General features: G+C 44.0%; 1 protein-coding gene across 3 annotated transcripts in view; it reads left to right on the plus strand.

The window, feature by feature from the left end:
• Nucleotides 1-1721: 1721 nt before the first annotated feature.
• Nucleotides 1722-19707, plus strand: part of FAM53A (family with sequence similarity 53 member A) — a 96077-nt gene continuing 78091 nt past the window's right edge. Inside the window, exon 1 of one of the 3 annotated variants that reach the window (XM_077477937.1) lies at nt 1722-1879. The gene's annotated coding sequence lies outside the window, so the exon portion shown is untranslated. Of the gene's footprint in view, nt 1880-8550; nt 8649-8774; nt 8962-19707 lie in introns of those variants that run through there. The other 2 variants (XM_077477938.1, XM_077477939.1) reach the window with 2 other exon arrangements.

The raw sequence follows: 19707 nt of genomic DNA on the forward strand, positions 1-19707 counted from the left end.
GCACTCTTGGCCCCTCCTCTTCACTGTGCGGGCACGTTCACAAGTCCTGCTGCTGCGTCCATTGGCACAGACAGCGGGACTTGGCCCAGCCCCCCGGCTCATTGGATTTGATTGACAACGGGAGCAAATGGCTCCTCCTGCTGCTATCAATCTATCCAATGAGGAGCCGAGACAGCTGCTGGAGCTGCTGGGCTCATCACTGGAACGATCGGGCTCAGGTAAGTAAAAGGGAGGGGGGCTCTGGGGGGCAACTGCAGCACAGAAGGATTTTCACGCTCGTCTCCACCCCCTTTCCTGACCGGCCGGGCTGCGTGCTTGGATAAGGGTCTGCTATGGACTTTGGGGGGACCCCAACACCGTTTTTTCCGTGTAGGGGTTCCCCTTTAAATCCATACCAGGCAACGGGGCTCACGAGGTGTCATTCTCGCCGATGGAGGTGGAAACATTCACTTCCTAGTCCCGTCTATAGAATATTAAAAAATAACATGCTGAGTAACTAATTACTTTTCCAAGTTACTAACCCAATTACTTTTTGGGTGAAGTAATTTGTAACTTAACTAATTACTTTTTTAAAGTAAGATGACCAACACTGATAGTGATAAATAGAAGAGGATGGAGCTGCTTAGAGTGATGAGTAGGAGAGGATGGAGCTGTGTATAGTGATGAGTAGAAGCAGTGGCGGTGCGCCCATTAAGGGTGTACGGGCGCCACCCCCCTATATGCCTAATGGATAGATTCATGCATTGCATGAATCTATCCATGGCTGCCGCCAACCCCTATTCATGTGTCCGGCCACTTTTCGTCCACCCAGGTGTGTTAGAAAAGCGAATGGATATTTGCTTTTATAAAACTGAACTGTCTCTCCACCATTCAGGTAGCGCGGGTCTGATACCCATCATCCGATTGGTTGAAAGGAAAGGTGCTGTGATTGGACGCCTATCAGGTGGAGGGGAGGAGACGCATGGAGGACACAGCTCACCGCTGCAAGGTCCCACAGCTCGCTGCCCGACCCACCACTGAGATAGGGTGAGTGCCGGGCAGACAGCGAGCAGGCGCTGGGGGGGGGGTCACAGTGGTAACTTTTGATGGGCACAGTGGCGGCATTTGATTGGGCACAGTGGCTGCATTTGATTGGGCACATTGGCTGCATTTGATGGGGCACATTGGCTGCATTTGATGGGGCACATTGGCTGCATTTGATGGGGCACAGTGAGGCTGCAATTATTATTATTTATTTTTCTGAATGTCTCAGTTTGTTTGCACCCCCCATAAAAAGTTGAGCACCAGCTGCGACTGAGTAGGAGAGGAGAGGATGGAGCTGTGCCTAGGCTGCAGGCAGTGCACACACTCAGCACACACTCAGCACACATTGCACCATGCTCTGCCCTCCCCAGACAGCTGCATCTTCCCAGTTCCCACGAGGTTCTTTGTTTATAATCTGCAAGTCAGACCAAACCACTCTCCTCCCGACTTTAGGGGGAGCCATGCACTTTAGTATCCCACAACAGTGCATAACGTCTATCTATGTACACTCTAATGAATGTTGCCCTTTTAGAAAATAAAGAATATTACCTTTTTATTGTCTGATCTCCCAGTTTGCCCATTCGGATCACTTTAATGGACACCAGTTGCTCTCTGGCCCCCCTATAACTTGAGCATGCATGGTATCGGCTGAACCTTTAAAAGTCCCTGAGCTACAGCCCTGCAGCTCATAAGTTCAGAGTTTTAGAGCAAGACAGAAGTTGTCAGGAGAGGAAAGAAGGAAAAGTTTTTTTGTGTGCTTGTTCCTCTTTTACTACTTGTTTTTCCTTTCCTCTGGTTGTGAAGTGTGAGACACAAGGTGAAGGACTTTCCCCTCTCTGGACTGGAAGCATTACAGGTAACTGGGTGAGAAGAGGGGCTCGTGGAAGAGCAGGGTGCACCTTGATGAGTGCAGGCACTGGAAAGTGGAACCCCCCCCCCCAAACTGTACCCTGGCCAAACTTCTGCAAACCTTCTCCTAGTAGATCTGATCACCCACCTTGTCATGCACAGTGATCCCTCTACAAACCAGACCCCCCTCCCCCACCTGTAACCCCCATCCATGCCTGCTCTCCTATGAGGGAGCACCACATCCAAAGTGACCACATTGTCTGCAACTTCTCATTTCACCAAGTCATTGTGCTGTGTGCAAACCCAGAGTCTGCAGATCACTGGTGTCCTGTGATCTGTGTGTAGTTGTGCATAGATGTGTGTGTTGGGGGGGAGGCAGCATTTGTGTATTTATAAAAATAAATGTAATGTTACAATCCTGCTAAAAATATTTAGACATGAGATGGGTGGGCATCAGGATTGCAGATTTCATAACAAATTTTTACATAAACAAGATTTTTGAACACAAAACCAGTGGATCAAATATGTGTGTGTATATGTATAAATATATATATATATACACACACACACACAATCTATATATATGTGTGTGTATATACTATATATATGTGTGTAAAAACTGTGTGTATGTATGTGTGTGTGTGTGTGTGTGTGTGTATATATATATATTCTGAATAGTTAACTTTGATGCTTTCTCACATAGCATTATGGGTCTAGTGATCTTGCCAAAAATATAATTAGCAGATGATCTATATATATATATATATATATATATATATATATATATATATATATATATTCCACACACTTAACTGATGTTTTTCTCTAACATATTTGTGATCCTTGATCTTGCAAAGAGTGTGCATATAACTAGTACATCAAATGATCTAATTATGTATGTGTAGTTAAAAAAAAATATGTATATAATTTTATTATTTATTTATTTATTACACACATACTATTATACTATATATATATATATATATATATATATATATATATATATTAGTATTATTATTTATAATCTAAATATGTATGTGTAGTTAAAAAAAAAAAAAAAAAAAATATATATATATATATATATATATATATATATATATATTTTTTTTTTTATTTATTGCACACATACTATTATATATTATTTACACACTATAAAATATATACATACTGTATACACACACTACTTAATATATATCATATGTACATAATACATGCTCTCCAATGCTAAATATACATACACGCTATATAACCTATATACATAATATACTGTACATGACACATAAGGGATCTGCTCGGTTATCTTTGATGTTGGACCCCCCCCTGGCCTTTCTATATAGTAGTGTCGGTGTCACCTCGTCCCCATTCATATCTCAGCTCTTACTCTAAGCGGTGGTTACAGAGGGCTGAGTAAAGTTGCTTCCTGGGAATTCCACATCCCAGGCTTCTATTTCCCTGCCTGTAACCCAACTCCTCAGCAGCTGCTTTCATAAAGTGTTCTCTGCAACCCACAGGAATCATGTTTGGGTCACCACACCTATGATTAACCAGCACGGTGCTGCCTGGTAGTAGGGCTGCACACAGGGGACACCAAAGGGTGGGGGTAGCCTTTCTATTATTTGTAGGCCTCATGCTTAATCCTAAGTAGGGATTCTGTAGGGAAGGATCATCATTGTGTCAGCTGCCAAGCACCAAACTGGCAGAACAATGATCCCGTGCTGCCCCGGAGATGTCATTTCTGGCTGCGGTCTTCTTTTATTAATCATTTTATGTCTCTGGCCCACGCTGACCACCATGCTGTGCCTGATGACTCTTTAGCCTGAAAATATCATAGATGTCAAGGACAGGAAGTGTGCCTTTTACAAGGGTGATACTTTTTTTTTGTGTGCAGTACCTCATAATAACCAATCAGAAGTCATTTTACAGTGTTACTTTAGATAAACTATATTCTGATTAGTGCTTATGGGCTCTAGCACTTCCCAAGTACTAAGGTCTGCCTATTTGTTTAATTAGTGAGAAAAAGCTATCCCTTTGTCCATAGAGCCCATAAAGCACACTTTTATTAGGATCAGTAATCCATTGCAGCCAATCAGAAATCACCTTTGGTAACGCTAAGTAAAGAGTTGACCAGTTGTTGCTATAGATTACCTTGTAGTGCCCGTTCACACCAGCGTGCTCTGTGAGATCGCATGTGACTCGCACCACAGTGCAAATTGTGCGATGCAGATTGTATGGCCGATATTGCATCGCATTCGGACCAAGCTCGCACAGGACCCTTTTTTTTGGCCCACACCAGAATCGGATTCATGTCCGAACTGTCAGTTCACAGTGCGGTATGCAAGCTGACATGGGGGTGTCATTAACAATGTTTTGACCCCCCCCCCTGCAGTTCCCATATGGCAGTGTGAACTGCTGTGCGAGTCGCAGTGGATTCGCAGGGTTCCCGCATCGCACAAGTGTGAACCGGGCCTCATTTTTTTTTTAATGCATTGCAGAAAAATTCACTGGAACAAAAGTAACTGTCAAAGAAATGAAGGTCATAATATGTCCGTTTACTTCTCTCAAAGCAAGAAATCTGGTTGTATTGGGCAAGTTTGTTCCACACAGTGAAGATTAAATATATATCTTACCCCAAGAGAAAAATGTAATATATTGTACCTTACTAGTCCTAATATAATTGTTTTTTTTTCCCTTCTTAATTGCACCTGGTGACCACACCCACTCACTGTACTTGTATCTTTAGAAGCGTTGTCACCCATAGGTAGTAGGGGAAGTGTGTTAGAACTACAGGAAACCTTCCCTTCTCCCCATGCTCATCACACAGAGTGGGGTGCTAGTGGGAAAAATGCCAACTGATAAAAGTGCAGCAACAAGCAGAGAGGACAGGAAGTTCTCTGGATTTCAAGCAGGATCAACCGACATCTGCAGATATAATATTAAAATGGTATTGTTAAACAAAAAGGGAGCCAATAAGAGAAGTTCATTGTTAGGGGTTTTCACTTATTGCCTGTTGCAGTCTATGTTCTGCTGTTTACAGGTGGGACCATTATGATAAAAAAAAATTAATTTTTTACTTGATATTGTTTTTATAGTGTTTTTTTTTTTTTTTTTTTTTACATAAAACTAGTTTAAAATTTACAATTAAAAATAAGCCAGACATATTTTATGTATGGTTTTATTGTTAAACTAGTTGTTTTTTAAATAGAAAAAATAAAAATAAATAAATATATATATCTATAGCTCTAATAAATATATATATATATATCTCCAGTGGTACATTGTGATTTTAAATGTGTGTTTGTGTGTGTGTGTGTGTGTATATATAGATAGATATATATCTATCTATCTATATATATATATATATATATATCCAGATCCAGTGATACTTTGAATTAAAAAAAATAAAATATATATATTCACAGTGTATATATAATTATTATTATTATTTTTTAACCTATTTGTTCGTTTTGTCCCAAGTATGTTTAAATTTGTTTAAATTCGCTTGCTGTTTTTCCTGATTCACTACCTCTGCTGGAAGTTTGTTCCAGGCATCAACTACTCTTTGGGAAAATAATAATTTCTAAGTTTTGTGCGGACCCCCCCCCCCCCCCCCCCATACTGGTTTGAAGTCCTATTTCCTGCATTATCGCCCTTCATTTTTTATCTTGATACTTGATCTTCGCTTTATTCTGAAAATCCTGTCCTGCTGTTTGGTGTATATAAGAGAATTTTTCCTGCTGTACTTTGGCTGCAGGCTCATCATAAGTCTTTTACCAAGTCGCATGTTCTCCTTCTCACCACCGTGTGGCGCTTTAATACTACATCAGTGATATATTTATAGACAGACGTGCTGTTCTCCCTGCCATCTCTAGGGGATAGCTCAAGGGAAAAAAAAAAAAAGGAGCGTGAGAAAGTTTAGTTAAAGTGCGGTCTGTGCGTGCGGTATAATTTGTGCGGTCGGTCTACGGTAGAAAAAAAATTTTCTTTGGTGTGACTGAAGGCACGGCAAAGTTTTAAACGCTTTTAGTAATCTGGTTTTACAATCACACCGTGTCGTGTTGCAGTCTAGTAGTTGCAGATGTATCTAATGTGCTGGATTATAGAGCCATCATTCTCGTTTCCTGCTTTGATCTTGTACTATAGAAAAAATGCCTGCGGCTTACGTGGAATGATAGGGAGTTTTACATCATGGGTGCCCTGGCGGCTTCATAGGCGTAGAGCAGTTGTAGGCAACCTTTTGGCTCTTGTGGGACTACAGAGCCCAGCAGTGCCTTGCCTGCAGGCATTCTGAGACTTTCACCTTCCAGCATACATGTTGCAATCTTTGTACAATCAACTTTAGAGTTACCAAAACTCTGTGGTTTAAACCGGAGTTCCAACCAAAAGTGGTGCCACATTTGGCACCTTTCGGGGGGGGGAACGGGCACCTGTTTTTGACAGGTACCTGTCTCCACTTCTGAGCGACTGTGCTGCGGTAACGTCCCTCAGAAGTTCGGCACCCCTCCTCCTTCCCCTGCCGCCGAGCCAGTTAGAAAGCACAGCGCGCATGCGCAATAGGGAATGGGCTGTGAAGCTGAAAGGCCTCACTACCGGTTTCTCTTACCACCAATGGCAGTGGCACCACCCGACATCTGATCCGAAAATCGGCTAGGTTTCCAACATTGTGGGCAGGTAAGTGTCCGAATATATTAAGTCAGCAGCTACAGTATTTGTAGCTGCTGACTTTAAATTTTTTTCTTTGGGGAGAGAGCAGAGCTCTACTTTAAGGCCCGACCTGAGCGATCCATTTGATTTTATATTTAATCAGGCAGGCCTGGGAACTATATAGTCGTTTGTTGATCTAAAGGAGATTGTACAATCAGATTGTAACGTGCGTGGTGAGCTTTAGCTGCTGACCTAAATCTGACATGCTCACGCTTTTACGACACAGAAAGGGACGCAAAATCGTTTGCATTCCCATGGTGTGCAAAAACGCACCCCTTCTTTTTTTTTTTTTTTTGCAGGTGCACTGCGGCGACAGAAATTTTTAATGGCACCCCAATGCACCTTGTTAAAGTGCATGAGAATTTGCTCGCCGCGCAATTTAAGGAGAAATGGCCACACTTGGGTTGTGGCACATAGGGCAGCCTATTGAAATAGGTGCACCTCCCTAAACATGCAGCACCTGAACGTGCCAAAATGCGGGCACGCTGTCGCATAGCGAGCAGATCCTTCAGAAAAAAAACACCGGTCACCCTGCAAAGGGAATTGTTGCAGAAAATCACCCTTAGGCCTTCGTTTCCACTTATGCGATGCAGGAACGCATAGAAAATTGCATCATTTTGTGTTTCTGCAGTAGGCTAAAAACGTGCATCCTTATAGTAGGTATGCTTCTGTGGCCAATCATTGTTAATGGAACTTCAAGGGCACCTTCCCCACATGCAGCTTAACTGTGCGCCAAACAAAATACCATGCGCTTTGACGCAAGACTATATCGGAAAAAGGTGTGTGGACTTCTGTGCGATCATTGCGCGTTCATGGGACGCTAGGTGTGAAACCTAGTCTAGCCCTCGTTCACCTTGGAGCGTCTTGTCATGCAATTTGACAGATCGCACCCTATTGTTGGCAATGGCACTGCTCAAATCCGTGCAACGCTGACTTTGCAGGGCCGCATCGATTTAAAAAAGTAGTTCTTGCACTACTTTTTGGCGATTTCGGATGCAACTTGCATAGACATCTGTGCATAAAGCCTCACAGATGTCTTCCAAGTCACACTGATGTGCGGCTTTTAAAGTCATGTGATTTCAGATGAAGTCGCACAATTTTAAAGCCGCATTCAATTAAAATAAGTGCTTAGAGCTTTGTTTTGTAACACAAAATAAGCAGTAATAAAACACCTTAAATAAAAAAGCGCTGTCTCCATTATCGGTGGGGAAATTACAAATCACAGCATACAGCCGGCTAGCCGGGTATGCTGGAACTTGTAGTTCTCCCTATTCAAAGGAATTTCTTCCCTCCTGCAGTCCAATGCCTAGGAGGAGCTTCAACTTGATAGTACAATTTTGTTAGTGTAGATCGCAAAGAAAAAAAAAAATGTAAAGACTGAAAAAACAACTTCAGTTACTAAAAATGTCAATTTGAAAAAGAGAGAAAAAAATCAACTGGTGAAAAATAGAGATTAAGATAAGTTAGAATAATTAAATATAAAACCATAAAAAAAGTGTAAATAATTGAAGATTAAAGATTGAAAAAATAAAATGAAAATTGCAAAAAATAATAAAAAATTTCAGTGATTGAAAATAAAGGCTGAGCAAAAAAAAAAAAAAAATTACAAAAAATGACATCTTGGGGGAAAAAAAAAAATGATCGGGTATTAAAACTTAAAGATTGAAAAGAAATTGTTAATGATTGAAAAAAAAAAAAAAGGCTGAAAGAGCGACCTCTTGGCTTGACATATATATATATATATATATATTTATATATATATATATATATATATATATATATATATATATATATATATATAGTCTTATCTGAACATGTGATGAGTAATCTGCATTTCCTACAGTGCAGCTGTGCTCCAGATTGTGTTTATTGTAAGTGCAATAAAGCTGTAAAAGGGAAAGAAAGGAAGAAAAAAAAAATCAGCAGAAGCAGCTTTGTCCAATGAGAGGAGGCTGTGGGCAGGGTTGGGGCGGAAGGAGAGGCGTGTTTTCGGTGGGGAGTACTTATTTGTGTCGTGTGCTGAGCTCGTGTCATCATATAGATGGAAGCGTACGAGAAGGCAGCGTGCTGCTCAGGTACACATGTGTTTCCAGGGACAGGGCTGCCTTGGATGTCCCCCCCCCCCCCCCCCCCTCCTCCTCCATTGCCCTGCTTATGTTGTCTACCCCCAACCTCTAGACCCTTTCCTTCCTTCCTTCCATCCACCCTACATATCTCCTCTGTCCCCTCGGCTTGTCATGACCTGCAGACGGCTCACAGATGATCTCATAGCTGTCATCCCTTAACATCCATTCTTTCTGCTGCTGCTTAAAGCGGTCCGCTGACCTCCACGCCAAATGAAATTGCAACGCTGTCCCCTTTTGTCCCTTGATGATCGGCGAGCCGTAGGTATGGCCGACGTTCTGATCTCTTAATCCCAGCCGGGTTTCTAGTGGTGCATTGTTGACATCTTGTTTAGACGGAGAGGAATTGTGTTTTTTATCCTGCTTTGTGTGAAGTCGCTGTGATGGTGGTAGCCGAAGGGAAGTGCAGCCTTTTCTGCTGGAATCTGTTAACTCGTTTCCTGCTGTAAAACGCTGAAATGGGCTTACAAGCCAGAACGTTGTTGGCTGGATCCAGCAAATATAGATTTATATAGAGCCTTGTCTTCTGTGCCACCAGCCTGACAGTAGGAGTGCTCATAAATTTACATCAATTTACGCAGAATTTCACGTATATTTTGCACATTCACATATTGTGTTATGGCTGATAATGCTCTATTGTCACAGCCTTGCAGCTTGCTGTGTCCCCAAACATACCCTCGGCTTCTTGAAGGACATTACTGCCAAGCCAAAGATATATACATACATACACAGTATATGTGCAAAGCTATGACGCATACATAAATCAAGTGCTGATATCACTTCATAGCTACTACTACATACGTTATAGCTGTTGCTCTGCTGTACCTCTGCCTTGAACCTTGCCATGTCCCAAGCCACCTTCTATCTCCCAAAGGGGAATATATATGGCGGATGCTCTTCTATCTTGTCTGAAAACTTGGTGTCGTTGCAGCCTTGTACCCTACCATGTCCTGAACAACCCTCTTGAAGGGGACTTCTGTCAAGGCAAACCCGAAAAAAATAAAAAAAATCTATCTTTGGGTTTCTCAACCAGGGTTTCATGGACCTCTAGGGTTCGTCCAGAGGTTTCTAGGGGTTCCTTGAGTGATGACCAATTGCTGCCTCTCAGATAAGTTCCCACTGACACCATTGATCTTCTTAAGCCCCATACACACTATCAGTTTTTCTGCTGAGTTTTTCCTGATTGCACACACATTGAAACTCCTAAGATTTGACCTCGTGTTATATGGTTTTGGTAAATCTGAAGGAAAAACTCAGCAGAATAACTGATAGTGTGTATGGGGCTTAAGCTATCTGTAAGAGGGTTATTCTTCCCAATGACCACAAGTATAAGGAGCATTTTGACCACTGACCATCACACTAATGTATCATGAGATGTACACATAGTCATTATTAGTAGGGGTTTCCTGACACTGGAAAGTTATTTCAAGGGTTCCTTTGTGTTGAAAAGGTTGTAAAAAAAAGGCTGCTATGTATCAATCATCTGTATTGGCTGATAGTCTGTCACATCTTAAGACTAGGTGTAGTTGCACCCCTGTACCTCTACATGTCAAAAAACCCCCTCTGCCTTTTTGACTCAGAGGGGTATTCTACCAAGGGGAAGCCATATATTTCGTTTTTATATATTGTATGTGCAAATTTTTATCTATTTGTATGTTATGGGTCAAAACACCCTCTGGCTTTTGAACTGGGTTTCTGCCAAGGCAAAGCCATACATATGGGGTATGTGCTATGGCTCATGATGATCTATGCTACTGTCATTATAGCTTTGCAGCTTGCCATGTCCCCAATCACCATCTGCCCCTTGGAGAATTCTAAGGCAAGGCCCACCTGCACCGTTTATTTTTTTGGAAACTGACAGCTATCTCCCCTGCTAGCCTGGTGATTTAAACAAAGTCCTTTGCCTCAGTCTTAAAGGGACAAGCTGAGGCCCTGGCAGGCTTTGCTGGGCCGGAGCAGGAACCCCCAGCTGCTGGGGATAGAGAGGGCCCTGTGAATGGACCCGTCCAGGCGTGCCGCTAAGCGTCTCGTTTTCTCTCAGCAGCCTGAGCCCTTGTTCTTCCTTCTGCTTTTTTTACGGGTTAAACAAGTCAGTGATTTTGTGGCTTTCGCCGTGCTGGGAATATATTCTGGACTTTCTTCTGTGTGTCGTTGGCACAGTAATTGTATGCTTTGACTTCAGCGAGGAAGGAAAGCCTTTTTTATTTTTTTCTTGGTTCAGCTGGTTCTTTAAATAGTAGATGAACCTCCTGAAGGCAGGTTTTGAAATCTAACACAAACCAGAACCCTGACAGTTGACATTAGGGCACTGGGAACTGTTTATACTGGGAACTCATTAGACTGTTCTCAGTGAAGTACTATAATGTAATCCGCGCTCGGCTCCCAGACCACGTTTTCTGGGATTGTGTCGGGTTGGAACATGTGGTCACATTTAGGCCTCTTGCACATGATACTCCTGTTTGAGCATTTACTTTTTCAGACTTTTTTTTTGTATGTATTTGCGCGCATTATTTTTCTCGTGTTTTTTGTTGTGCGCAAATTGCACGCATAAGATGTAAATTACTGACCAAAAAAGGCAGTTTTTCCTATTTTTTTTTGTTTTACTGAAGAATGCACGGCGCTTGTTTAGGCACCTGTGTGCATAGGTAGATTACAATTGGCTGTATTTTAGCTCAGTAAAAAAAACTGTACTGAGCTTTTTCAAGCTGCTCTGTGCAAGAGGCCTTACGGGGGATGTGAGCCGATTGCCAGACTAAGACTGATATTCACAGGCTAGGCAGACTGGTCAGGTTTATCACTATTGTCGGCCACAAAATGAATGCATGAGGCAATGAAGGCCTGAGGGCCACCTACTGCCCTTTGGTACTTGCTGTATTCATGACTGTATAAATGTTGGTACATGTATGAAGAGAGATGTGTGGATTGTGGCATATCTAAGCAATTTATCAGAATTTTATTTAAACCATTAAAGAGGAGGTCCAGCACCCCCGCAAAACAATTAAGTCAGCAGCTACAAATATTGTAAAGGCACTAAATGTGGCAGCAAATAAGCGGAGCTTCCACTTTAAGGCACTGCTTCCCAACCTGCGGTTCTTTGTTGCTTTTTATGCGGTTCCCTGGACCCCTGCAGAGACGAACGTGTTTCCCTGTTGCCTTGTAGCAATAATGTCTAGCAGTCTTGTGTAATGTGTCTCCAGTCTGTCTCCTGAAGCATGTCTCCAATAACTCCTATAGTATGTTCTCTGACATCTCTTGTACTATGCCCACAGTCTTTGACCATCTCTTGTATCGTGTCGGCAGTCTTTGACCATCTCTTGTATCGTGTCGGCAGTCTTTGACCATCTCTTGTATCGTGTCGGCAGTCTTTGACCATCTCTTGTATCGTGTCGGCAGTCTTTGGCCATCTCTAGTATCGTGTCGGCATGTCTCTGGCCATCTCTAGTATCGTGTCGGCATGTCTCTGGCCATCTCTAGTATCGTGTCGGCATGTCTCTGGCCATCTCTAGTATCGTGTCGGCATGTCTCTGGCCATCTCTAGTATCGCGTCGGCATGTCTCTGGCCATCTCTAGTATCGCGTCGGCATGTCTCTGGCCATCTCTAGTATCGTGTCGGCATGTCTCTGGCCATCTCTAGTATCGTGTCGGCATGTCTCTGGCCATCTCTAGTATCGTGTCGGCATGTCTCTGGCCATCTCTAGTATCGTGTCGGCATGTCTCTGGCCATCTCTAGTATCGTGTCGGCATGTCTCTGGCCATCTCTAGTATCGTGTCGGCATGTCTCTGGCCATCTCTAGTATCGTGTCGGCATGTCTCTGGCCATCTCTAGTATCGTGTCGGCATGTCTCTGGCCATCTCTAGTATCGTGTCGGCATGTCTCTGGCCATCTCTAGTATCGTGTCGGCATGTCTCTGGCCATCTCTAGTATCGTGTCGGCATGTCTCTGGCCATCTCTAGTATCGTGTCGGCATGTCTCTGGCCATCTCTAGTATCGCGTCGGCATGTCTCTGGCCATCTCTAGTATCGCGTCGGCATGTCTCTGGCCATCTCTAGTATCGCGTCGGCATGTCTCTGGCCATCTCTTGTATCGCGTCGGCATGTCTCTGGCCATCTCTTGTATCGCGTCGGCAAGTCTCTGGCCATCTCTTGTATCGCGTCGGCAAGTCTCTGGCCATCTCTTGTATCGCGTCGGCAAGTCTCTGGCCATCTCTTGTATCGCGTCGGCAAGTCTCTGGCCATCTCTTGTATCGCGTCGGCAAGTCTCTGGCCATCTCTTGTATCGCGTCGGCAAGTCTCTGGCCATCTCTTGTATCGTGTCGGCAAGTCTCTGGCCATCTCTTGTATCGTGTCGGCAAGTCTCTCTGGCCATCTCTTGTATCGTGTCGGCAAGTCTCTGGCCATCTCTTGTATCATTCCCATCATTTGACTATATCCTGTTGTGTGTCTGCTGTCTCTGACACTGAATATTTAATAAATTTGGTGAGGTCAAGGACGGCGCATGTTGCCCCACATATCAAGAAAGTTGACCACCACTGCCTTAAGGATATCTTCTGGTGGTTCCCAATTCTGTCCTGGTGGTTCCCGATAAGAAGCCATGACTAAGAGCAGTCGGCATGCTGGGTGGCCGCCATGATCATATGTATGGTGACTGGGCATTAAAGCCCACCCTAATAGGTTTTCCTTATGTAGCTCACTGCCTGTCCAGTAATTGCAAAATGCTATCTATGATTTTTGTGAGAAGTGAGCATGTGTTATGTTCTGTAGGTACGTTGTAAGTGACGTGTTTTTACAACCCCCTCATGCTCACGGGCTTTTTTATTTAGTTGACATTTCATTCAACTCTGCGCACAAAAATGCAATCTGAATTTTTTGGCACAAATCTAAGTAGCAGGTGAAAATAGGACATAAGGCAGATTGCCTTGTCCATGCATCAAGACTGCAAGACTGGTTTGAACAAGCCTTAAAATGTTCCTCCAGCTGACATGGCAGCTAAGCCACCCAGGAAACCTCTGCTGTGTAAAATGTAGGCAGCCGTTGCTGTCGTCCTCCCTGAAAATGCTGATTGCTGGGCAGCCCCACCCAGATCAGGAGATCTGACTTAAGCTGCTTATACTCTGACATCCTTCCATTTACAAATCGCATGGACATAAAGTTTGTGGCTGAACAGCAGTTGCATCCTATAAGATGCAGCTACATTTTGATCTGACAGCTGCAGCAGGAGATTGGGCTGTATACCATGTGGATGGAGGAATCTGCTACATTTTTTTTCTCTCTTCAGCGTATCTAGTAGGTGTGGTTGTGCCATTTTTAATTTTTTTTTGCCCGACAACCACTCTCCTTTAGCTGCAGCTGGGAGCGCACACGTAATGCTTTGCTTGGCAGTCACAGAAGAAATGATTGATGCCCCTTTTGCCTTCGATGGAAGCTACTGGCAGACGATCACAACCCATGCAAGTAACTGCGATCGCTCTGTGAGTACCCTGCAAACGCAGGTAATGCATGTGGTTGTGGTGCACTAGTGCAGGGTCCAGTGGGATATACAGCAGGCAATGAGGAGGTGATAAACGCCGCCTCACTGCTTGTAAATCACCTCTGAAAAGTGATCTGAGCTAGGTTTGATCTGGCCAGGTTTAATATACTGCAGGTCTGAAATTCAAGTACGAAGGCCAAAGGATCAGTGGGACTGCCAGGCGTCCAGCATTGTTGGGTGCCCGAGTACAAACTTTCCTGAATAGCTCAGCTAGCAAATCCGCATACAAATAAGTCAGATCTCCAGATATAGTGCTGTAATAGGTTGTAGTGCTCTCTACATATCTCCTAATGTAAGATTTCCATACTTGTCAAGACTGTCTTCATGGAGAAACATAAGAAGCTCCCTTTTTATCGCACATTTAACTATTGACCTGCGTGCGTCAGTGCTGACTCCTCGTGCCACGAAGCTGCTCCATGGCGGGATTTGCATGTGTTAGAAAGACCCCGCCATTGACTCTGAGGTTCAGACGTTCTCTTTCGAATGCTGTTTCTGTTCAAACAAGGTTTTATGATTGTGGCAGTTCGCCCTAAGTATCACCTTGTTAAAAGTGCGCTAAATGGTCTGGGTATTCGCCGCTACAAAACCCCCTTTCTACTAAGAGGCTCGCTGTACGGCGTAAATCATTCGCCTAATGCCAGCCACGTCCAGCAAAAAAAAAGTTCTCTTTAACACTACACATAGACTTTTCTCTGCCGCACTTTTAATTTAATGTAAATTTTGTTATCACCCCTTTAACAGAGATGCCGTTGGAGGTGAGTAGCTATAAGGTGTGGGGTCAGTCTGCCTGATTCCATCATTTAAAGTAGAACTAAAGGCAATAAACTTTTTTTTTATTTATTTTGGATTTAGTAAGGGAGGAGTTATAACCCCTGTCAGCTTTTTTTTTGCACTGTGTCCGATTGCAGAGATTTCTGTTCACTTCCTGTTCCGTAGCCAAAACAGAAAGTGACAAGAAATTTCTCCAAAATGAGGGAATCCCTGGAAGTCACTAGAACTAGTGTCCCAGTTGGAAAATTTCCCCTGAACTTCCTGTTCTGGTGACAACTCAAAATTTCAGATTTTCTTTGACTTTCGTGGTTCGTAGTCACCAGTAAGGATGAGCTCCGGTGTGATCGCACACTCCACGTGCAGAGCCCGCCAGGAAGTCGGCGCAGTACTGCGCTAATCACAGGCAGTGAGACATTGTCCAATCTCTGCAGCCGCACATCGGGGCGATGTCTCACTGCCTGTGATTAGCGCAGCGCTGCACCGACTTCCTGGCAGGCTCTGCACGTGTTCCATGCGAACACGCCTGAACTCATCCTTAGTCACCAGGACAAAAAGAGTAGATCTCCCCAACAGGGGCACAGACTGTAAAAAAACACCTGACATGGGTTCTACTCTTCTCAAGACTAGAAAAAAATGTTGTATTTAAAAGCATTACCATTAGGCCATGGGGGAAATCCCCAAAGCCTGCCAGGAAAACTCCCATTGAGGTGATCCACTCCACTATGTGTTTATATGTATAGTGGCCACATCACTTTATTTTTTATTTTTTGTTTTAGTTTTGGATAGAGTGGAGAGGGATTCAAGCAACTGTCAGGTTTTTATTGCTGTCTGTGCCCAGTTGGGGAGATTCACCCTCTTTGAGTGACTTATCAGTAAAAATGGAAGGAAATCCCATATTTTGGCAGGGCACTAAAAGGCAGCACTGGCTGGCACCAGTAATGGGCACTGATTTGTTTGACTCATAGGCACTGATTGGTGGCACTGCTGGGGCTTTACTGTAATCTGATCAGTGCCCTGATTACCTGTCCCGTCCTCCCCTGCGAGGAGATGCCGCTGATTGGCTCTCACACTGTCAGTGTGAGGAGAGACAGTTACTGCCACTTCCGCATTGACATGTGATCGCCTGTGATTGGTCACAGCCAATCACATGGGTAAAGAGCCGTGTCAGTGGCTCTTTACAGAGATCGGGGTCCTAGCAACATGGCGTGATCGCCACGCTACGCGTCCGAGTGGCCGTTGTGGTGAGCCATCATATGACATCCAGAACAAGAGCTGCACCGTTGGGCGGGCGACAAATGGTTAAAGTGTATTTAGAGTCCAAACTTTTTTCTTTTTTTAGTTTTGAAAAGAGTGCAAAGGGATTAGAACCCCTGTCGGGTTTTTATTGCTGTCTGTGCCCCCATTTTGGGGTATTCACCCTCCTCCTGTTTACCGTTATCACTGAAAGTGAAGGTAAAAGAAAATCACAACTTTTGGGTTGTCCCCAGAAAAGTCATGGAGAGTTCTGTCTTTTTCCTGATGACCATTGTCTCCAAGACTAATCCAAATGTTTGTCACTATAACAGGAATAGAGAGGACAATTTCCACTGGGGATGCTTGTTCTGGTGACAACTCTCTGAGGGTATTTCCTGTAGGCTGCATGGTTCATATACCCTTTTTTAGGATTGTCATCTGACTGGGATTCACCCGGACAGTCCGGGCTTTGAATCATGTGTCTGGATTTCTGTCCCCCTGAAACCTGGACACATTATTCAGACAGGAATGTAGCTCAGAACAGCACCTGATAGGAGGGTGAGGGGGCGCTATGCGTGCCACATTCTCTTTGGTGTGCCCAAAGGTGTCCCAGGTCTTTTTGTCCTATATTTGTATATTAAAAAAGAAAAAAAATTTATATGCTGCTAAAGTGTTCAGGTTTGGCTTGGAAAAAAAAAAGGCAACCCTACTTTTTTAATGCTCCTCCTAATTTACCTTAACGTGACGCCAACTAATATGCAGCATAACATGTGATTACCTAAAGCCTTTTTTTTGGAGAAGTGTCCCCTTCCTGCTGTGTCTCCAGAACAGGAAGTGATGGTAATTCTCCCCAATGGGGACAGACGGCTTTACATTTCTCCAGTGTGCAGGGATTTCTGAGAATTTGTAGTTCCTCGGCTGCTTTTTGAACATCCCTGTGTTGGGTGGGTCCCGGCGGTTGTTATTTTTTGGCAGAGTCCACTTAGTAGTACAAATTCCGAGGCCTGTATTATATTATACGTTATATAATCCACCAGCTGTATATGGGGCCCGTGGTTTGTTTTCTAATCTTACAGCTCGGTGGTGTTTGGCTTGGATTTCCATATGTTACATGTGTTATGTAATACTCCATGGATTTTTTGAGTATAAATACTCCCTGTCTTGTTAACATGACTTTCTCTGATTATAGTTTCTGGATTGGAATCTTTCATATGATGAATATACAAATGTTCCGCTACATTTTGCTGATCGGTGGCCGCTGTGTTCTGGGTCGCTGTTCCTTTTTTCACAGCGCTGCAGTCGGCTGTTCTCTGGTCACCAGCAGTTACATTACTGATATGTTCGGGCCTTATAGTGTTCGTTCACCATTAAGCTGAGTTCACATACAAAAATCGAAGGGTTACGCTAATGTGAACCAACGCACCCATTGTGGGGGCATTTAACGCACTTATCGGGCATGTTAAAAACGCTCCCCAGACGCCCTCAAAGTGTTTCCCTAAGGAGGGGGGGTGGGGGAGTGTTTTTTTTCCACCTCACTGAGATTTGATAAATGCTTGAACTACAAGTCCCATCATGTCTCTGCCTGAGGGAGTCATGCTTGTAGCTGTCTGCCTTGCAATGCCTCATGGGAGTTGTAGTTTTGCAACAGCTGGAGGGCCACAAGTTTGAGACCCCTGCTATAGGCACATTTATGGTGCATTACCATGGACTTAAAGGGGATTATTTATGAAAGGCAAATCCACTTTGCACTACAAATGCACTTGGAAGTAAAGTCGCTGTAGATCCGAGGGGGACATGCAATGAAAATAAAAAACATCATTTTAGCTTGCACATGATTGGATGATAAAATCAGCAGAGCTTCCACTCATTTCAGATCTACCCCTTAGATTTACAGTGACTGCATGTCCAAGTGCACTTGTAGTGCAAAGCGCATTTGCCTTTTGTAAATAACCCCCAAAGTGTTACTTAACCCAATGTTTCTCAACTCCAGTCCTCAAGGCGCCCCAACAGGTCGTGTTTTCAGGACTTCCCTCAGATGAAACAGCTGTGGTAATTACATAGGGTCCTTTCACATGGGACGGATCGGTGATGATCCGCCCCGTTAACATCCGCTTGGTCAGCGGGGATAGCTCCGTCGATCCCCACTGAACAGGAAGATGACAGGTCCGTCTCGGCACACTGCGCAGGAACAGACCTGTCAGAGCGCCGCTCTCCCCTATGGGAGATCGGATGAGGATGGACCGTACACTCCGTCACCCGATCCGCAGACAATTGGAAAAGTAGGTTTTTCCTCTGTCACACTTTTTCGGAGCGGGGTCGGATGTCAGCAGACATGTCACCGCTGACATCCGACGCTCATTAGAGGTCTATGGAGCATCCAAACAGGTCCGCCTAAAAAACTGACAGGCGGATCTGAACGGATTGTTCGTGTAAAAGAGGCCTAAGGCAGTGAAACTGATCAAATCACCTGCGCAAAATAATGGTAAGCCTGAAAACATGACCTGTTGGGGCACCTTGAGGACTGAAGTCGAGAAACACTGACTTAACCCACAACAGTAAAATGAGTCTGTATATGCAGTAAAGCATGCTTGTTATACTCTCTGTGGAACCTAAGGGATTCATTTTCCGCATTGTGTATAAAGGCTGTGTGATTTCCTCTCCTCTGATCCTCCTCCTCTTTAACTGACTCCAACCCATCGCTCAATAGAACAGAGCATTAGGAGTCAGGCTGCACATGCTCAGTTTGGGATATATTGCTAGACAGTTGTTTGTTTGTTTTTTTCCCTTGGGAGGGTGCACGTGATCAGCACAGGGCCAATCAGCACTGTCCAGACAGAGGGTCAGGGGAGAATGAAAACTCCTACAGTGACACTTTAACCAAACACTTTTACGAAGTCACAAGACTCCGATATACTGCTGATGAGAAAAGGTATTTAGGAGTTTGTTTACTAAAACAATTGCATTTCCATGTTCTGTGTACTGTGGGAGACCAGATATAGTGAATGCAGGGTCCTGGTTTTAGGACCACTTTAAATGCAAAGAGTTGACCAGCTATCAAGTGGTAAAGGCTCAAGGTTGATTCTAGGCATTAACCCCTTGTTGACTGTATACGGTAAATTTACGGCTGGAAGGCTGTTCTACCTAGTATGTGATCCTGCACTTCTGGGCCTGGGCTGCCGACAGACTGCTACCACTGATTAGACACTAAGGAAGCTGATCGGCAGCTACAGCTGACCTGATGCTTCTGTACACAGGCAGAACGGCGGTCCGCCTATATGTAAACAAGGCAGATCACCGTTCTGTCAGAACAGAAAGTATGGATCTTGTGTCTCTGCTAAGCAGGGGCACCAATCCATGCCTTCCCCTAGTACAAGCACCTCCCCCGGAGTAGTAAAGCACAGATCAGGCACATATTAACCCTTTGACCCTGATGTTTACCCCTTCCCAGCCAGTGTCATTAGTACAGTGATAGTGCATATT

This window comes from Lithobates pipiens, unplaced genomic scaffold, assembly GCF_037356315.1.
Source record: "Lithobates pipiens isolate NorthernLeopardFrog02 unplaced genomic scaffold, aLitPip1_a1.2 Scaffold_13, whole genome shotgun sequence".
Lineage (NCBI taxonomy): Eukaryota > Metazoa > Chordata > Amphibia > Anura > Ranidae > Lithobates > Lithobates pipiens.